Here is a 6585-nt window from a genome sequence, read left to right on the forward strand (position 1 = left end):
TCTTTCTTTCTTTCTTTCTTCTTTCTTTCTTTCTTTCTCTTTCTTTCTTTCTTTTCTTCTTTCTTTCGTTCTTTCTTTCTTTTCTTTCTCTTTCTTTCTTTTTCTTCTTTCTCTTTTTTTCTTTTTTTTTTTCTGTAATGTCTGAGTCATCCTGGCCTGAGTATGGTAATCATTTACTTTCATTACCTTAAATCTTAGAAAAAATAGTCACAATGTACACAATATTAAAAATTAAGCTGACATTACCATCTTACAAAGTATTACAGTTAATCCACAGATGATGTCAAAGAGGAAATATTAAAGCTCACAAGTACAGCAACCTAGAACTCCACATATAGTTGCATAATTTGCAATGAGCAACAACTCTCACGATCCGTAAACCACAGATCATGGTTTCCAAGATCAGAAATCGGGATTAAAAAAACAGTAACATGAACACCAATAAAAAAAAATAATAAAAAAATAAAAAAAAATAAAACAGTAACAAAACTATGGATGGCAAAGAAACTGACATATCCATTTAACACTAAAATTGCTGCTTTTAGCCCCTATTTGGGGAGCAGCTGTATAGGTCTGTACTTTCTCCCAAACTTCCAAAGTCATCACCAAAAAACAGAACTTTTCAAATCCCAAGGAGGGGTTTTACTAAGAACTCCTTTTAGTATGAAAACAAGAGAGACAAGGCTGACATTTTTACCCAAATACACTAATAGTCTTTTTTGACTACACAACAGCATAAGGAGCAAAGACCTTGAATGAAAAGGCTAAGTGAGGGGGGCACCGGGTGCTCAGTCCCTTATGCAGCAGACTCCATTCCCACTCAGGTCCTGATCTCAGGGCCCTGGGATCCAGCCCCACAGGGGGCTCAGCAGGGAGTCTGCTTGTCCCTCTGCTGCTCCCCCAGCTGCTCGCGCTCTCTCTCAAATAATGAAATCTTTAAAAAAAAATGTAAAAAGAAAGAAAAAGAAAGGTAAGTGAGGCACTGAAAAGAAGCAGATATAGAAGCAGTATAAACATTTGTTTGGCAGGGGCCTCAGCAATATTTTCTGGGACATGAAAATGCAGTTTGTTAAAATAACAAACAAAACACAGTATAAAAGATTAGCCCCTGACTACATGAGACAACTTCTGAGGGTCTTTATGAGTAAAGTCAGAGAGAAGATTATAAAGTATGGACACATATGTATATGCAGTGTTTTTGTATAATATACATATATATATATACACACACACACAATTCACTTAACAATAAAGAAATTTGTTATACATACATATACCTATATATAATTTTCTTACTCCTCCAGTATACCTACTTAAGCTATAGGATATCACATTTGCCAAAATATATGTATTCCATATTTATAATTTGTGATTCTGGGAAGCAGCAATTTTAAATAAAAACTGATAAAAGGAAGAGAGAGAAAAGATAAGAGAATAAAAGAAAACTGTTCTGCAAATCAGTTTTAATTATATGGAAAAAAATGAAATAGAAAACAATGAAGATATAAGGATACTTGAATTGAGCAAGATAAAATAATTGAAAGCCTTAATATCTACTAGGAAATTGCACAGACTTACTCTGATATATAATGGTTTTTATTACTGTTTTTTGTTAGTTTTAACGTGTCTTGCATTTTACTAAATGTGGCTTTGTTATAGCATTTTTCCTTAGGTATTCTTAGTAAAGGCTATGTTTTGCAAACTTAAAAATAAGTATTGTCACATAATTATATTAATTTATATTCAGAGGCTTCATGCACATCTATTATAGCATCAAAACATGTTTCAAATCTTATAAGTGTAGTTTTAATCACCTTTTTCTTCACTATTAATATCACTTTTATTTAAAGAAATAAGTGCCAGCATTTTCTATTTAGTACCTCACAAAATGTTTTTTTCACATTATTTTGTTTTTTTCCTTATAAAAGCAATGTATTTTACTGGCTATATTCATTCTATAGGAATTGTGAATAACATCAATAGTGATTTTCAAATGCCATACTAGTGACCATTTGTGGATTTCCAGTAGATTAATATATAGTTTTTGGTTTGAGTTGCACGGAATCTATGTAAGGTGTAACTGCCATGCAAGTATTCACTACAACAGATTAGATATTTTCATTGTTTTTGAAATATTTCTTATCTGTATTTGAGTCAGTAGTTAAAAGTTAAATTATAACTATATATTTTCTGAATGAGTTACTTTAGATTGCAGCCACATTTTAAAGCATGCTAGGTAAAGAAAGAAACCAAGTGGAGGTTTATAAACAAGGGGTGAAATTTATTTTTAATAGTATTTATTTAACATTGTTTAATACATTTTGTGAATATATCATTTTTCTAACATAAATTACATGGCTTTAGGAGAACTATGGATATTGCAACTATGAATAATATAAATAGAACTCAATATTTTGATAGCTTATAAACAAATGTCATTGATTCACTGCTGAAAGAGCAAGAGAAAACTCACATGCTCTAAATTAAGAGCAAAGTACTAAATGAAAGTGAAAACCTGTGCTTCACTTGAGATTGATAGGAAGAGAATAGCATGACAGAGGAGGAAATGGGAAGGAAAATGGAATTTGGGGCAATGACTATAGATAGGAAGAAGTCTAAAGAGATCATGCACTGAATTTTGTATGCTAATCATACTGATCTGAATATTCAATACACATCCAATATAATTTGCTCCAAATTGCTGCCCAATTTTCCCTCAAATGGGTCATATTTTTTTTTTCTACTCTGGGTTTAAAATAAAGATCAGATCAACTTATTTATTTCTGTGCACTCTCCTTTCATTTCCTTACTTTTATAGTCCTAGATATTGTGTACAAGAAAAATATATATAGGCAATGATTGATTCAAAGATGTCATGGTTTTATTTTTATCATTTTATTTTTAATAAATATTATGTATACTTAAGGTGTACAACATGATGTTTTGATATATAGCCATCATGCTATACATTAGTATAGCTGGTGTAGATATATCGGACAAAGTAGACTTTAAAAGAAAGACTATAGTAAAAGACAAAGATAAGTAGCACATAATGATAAAGGGCCCAATTAAACAAGAGGCAATCCAACAAACGAATATGTATTTCTAAATATTTATACATCCAACATAGGAGCACTTAAATTTATAAAGCAATATTAACAGACTTATTGTACAATAATACAATAATAGTAGAGGATTTTAATATCCCACTTGCATCAATGGATAGATTACCCAGACAGAAAATCAATAAAGAAACATCAGCCTTACACAACACATTAGACCAAATGTGTATAAACAGATATTTATAGAACATTCCATCCAAAAACAACAGAATATATGCTGTTCTCAAATGCATCTGGAATGTTTTCCAACATACATCATATGTTAAGCTACGAAACAAGTCAAAAGATTTAGGAGGCTTGAAATCATATCAAGCATCTTTTCCAACCACAATATTATAGAACTTGAAATTAATTACATGAAGAGAATTGGAATATTCACAAATAATGTGGACATTAAACAACATGCTACTGAACAACCAGTGGGTCAAAGAAGTTAAAAGAGAAATCAGAATATACACTGAGACAAACAAAAATGAAAATGTAACATGCCATGATTTATGGGATGTGGCAAAAGCAGTTCTTAAGAGGAAAGTTCATAGTGATTAGTACCTACCTCAAGAACCAAGAAGTCACAAATAACCCATTTTTACACCTCAAGAAACAGAAAAGAAGAACAAATGAAACCTAAAGATAGGGATCCCTGGGTGGCGCAGCGGTTTGGCGCCTGCCTTTGGCCCAGGGCGCGATCCTGGAGACCCGGGATCGAATCCCACATCGGGCTCCCGGTGCATGGAGCCTGCTTCTCCCCTCTGCCTGTGTCTCTGCCTCTCTCTCTCTCTCTCTCTCTCTCTGTGTGACTATCATAAATAAATAAGTAAATAAAATTAAAAAAAAAAAAAAAGAAAAAAGAAACCTAAAGATAGTAGAAGGAAGAAAATAACAAAGAATAGAGAAAAACTAAATGAAATAAAGATGTAGAAGTCAAGAGAGAAGATCAGTGAAACTAAGAGCTGATTCTTTAAATAAACAAAATTACAATCCTTTTGCTAGACTCACCAAGAAAAAAAAAAAGAGAGAGAGAGAGAGAGAGAGAGGACTCAATTCAGCGTTAAGATTTATTTGAGAGGACTCAGTTCAAAAAAGATGAGTCTATTCAATGCATGTAACAATAAAGAAATTGGGATATATAACTGTATATGTACAAGGGAGGGGCACCTGGGTGGGTCAGTGATTGAGCATCTGCCTTCAGCTCAGGTAATGATTTCAGGGTCCTGGGATCAAGTCCCACACATCAGGCTCCCCAGAGAGAGCCTGCTTCTACCTCTGCCTATGTCTCTGCCTCTCTCTGTGTATGTCTCATGAATAAATAAATAAAATCCATTTAAAAATTTATATATACAATGGAATATTATTCAGCCACTAAAAGAGAATAAAATTTTGACATTTGTGACAACATGGATTAATCTTGAGGTCATTATGCTAAGTGAAATAAATCAGAGTAAGATAAATAGCATATGATCTCAAAAAAATACCATATTGTTTTATTTATAGTGGACTCTTAAATTTTTTTTTAAAAAAGATAAGCTTATAGTTCCAGAGGTTGCCAGAGGAAGAGGACGGCAGGTGGGAGAAATGAGTGAAGAGAATCTGAAGAAAAAAATTGGGTTTAAGCTAATGAAATTGGGCCATATCTATAAAATAGAATATAATGGGGCTATGTATGAAGATGACATTTTTTATATAGACAGATGATCAAGTGAAAATAGCATTATTATAATATGATTCAATTTTTATAATATGTATATATGTGTCTGTGCATAGAAAAAGTCTGAAAAGCTATACATCAAAATATTATAAGTTGTTATCTTTGAATGATAGAATTACAAGAGATTTATTTTAAGCAGAAGGAAATAGTATTCTAGGCTTATTGATCCAATGTAACTGCAATTTTGTTTTCATTGATAAACATCTCCCCATTTCTTCTATCTCTTCTCCTCTGATAACTACAATTCTATTTTCTGTTCCTATGTACTGTTCAGATTCTACACATAAGTGAAGTCATACAATTATTTTTTGGGGTGTCTGGCTTATTTCACTTAGCGTAGTGTCCTCCAGTTTTATCCATGTTGTTGCAAAGGGCAGCGTCTCTTGCCTTTTGATACTGAGTAATGTGCATGCATGCACCTCAAGTTCAGTTCTTTATCTACTCATCTGTCAACAGACACATACGTTTCCATATCTTGGCTATTGTGAATAATACTGAAATAAACTTGTGAGTGCAGTTATCTCTTTGAAGTACTCATTTCATTTCCTTTGTATATAACTCCAGAAGAGGGGGAATGTTGGGTCATATGGTAGTTTATTTTTAGTTTTCTGAGGAACTTACATAATGTTTTCCATATCGCTGTATCAACTTATATCCCCATCAACAGTTCAGAGGGTTCCTTTTTCTCTTCATCTTTGTCAACACTTGGTCGTTATTATTTTTTCGATTTCCGCTATCTCGACAGGTGTGAGCTGGTATTTCCTTGTGATCTTGATTTGCATTTCCTTGATGATTAGTGATGTTGAGCACCTTCCATATATCTGTTGATCATTTGTAATCTTTGGAAATATATCTATTTGGGTCCTTTGCCTGTTTTTTAATCATTTATTTTGGTTTTGTTTACTTTATTGCATTGAATTATGTTATGCAGATTATAATTAAAATCTTAAATATATTCAGATGTACTCTTTAGATAATTATACATGCATTTTCCTATTTAATCTGACATTTAAATTACAAAGAAAATATTCACATAATTACTAGTTATAGGTAGACCACACAGCAATGACTTTTATTATATAAGAGATTTTATTCTATGCATTTATATTTGCAATCACTTCTCTATTGGTAAATTGATAGAACTCACAGATCGAGTAAAAGGATGTGTTTGATGACCTTTCCTAGGGATCATTATCTAATTTCTCTTATATTTTATTACCAATTCTTATTATTTTTTGTTTTATAATGGTCTTATTTCTCTTATAAGATCCCAAACTGAAAAATTACACTGGAAAAAAAAAAAAAAGGTACATTGAAAAATAGGAATAAAAAGCTTTAGCTTAATTCCTTCAAGGTCTACATTTGGAAAATGAGATTTCTGATGCCTAGGTAGTGTTGGGGTGTGTTCAGTCACTTGAGGCTTGCTCTTCCTCATCAAGAGGCTATGATTCCTTTAGAGTCTCAAAATACAGAATCCAACCCTCTGACTTCATACAATTTTTAAGCCTATAGAGTTAATATGACACATATTGTCACACCACCAATATTACAGACAGAAAACTATACATACACTTCCCAAAAGTATTCTCAAACCCTAAAAGTTTAAATGAGTCCAATTATGTTCCAAGAATTCATTGCTTAGATCTGTCAAAGACCACAACAGAACTGAATGGTAGCTGATGTCAATCATTCTTCCTTAGTTGTTCAGATTATGCGAACTCAATCAATTCGGTAGCAATTAAGAAAAGACAGAGATTA

This window comes from Canis lupus, chromosome 13 (genome assembly GCF_048164855.1).
Source record: "Canis lupus baileyi chromosome 13, mCanLup2.hap1, whole genome shotgun sequence".
NCBI lineage: Eukaryota > Metazoa > Chordata > Mammalia > Carnivora > Canidae > Canis > Canis lupus.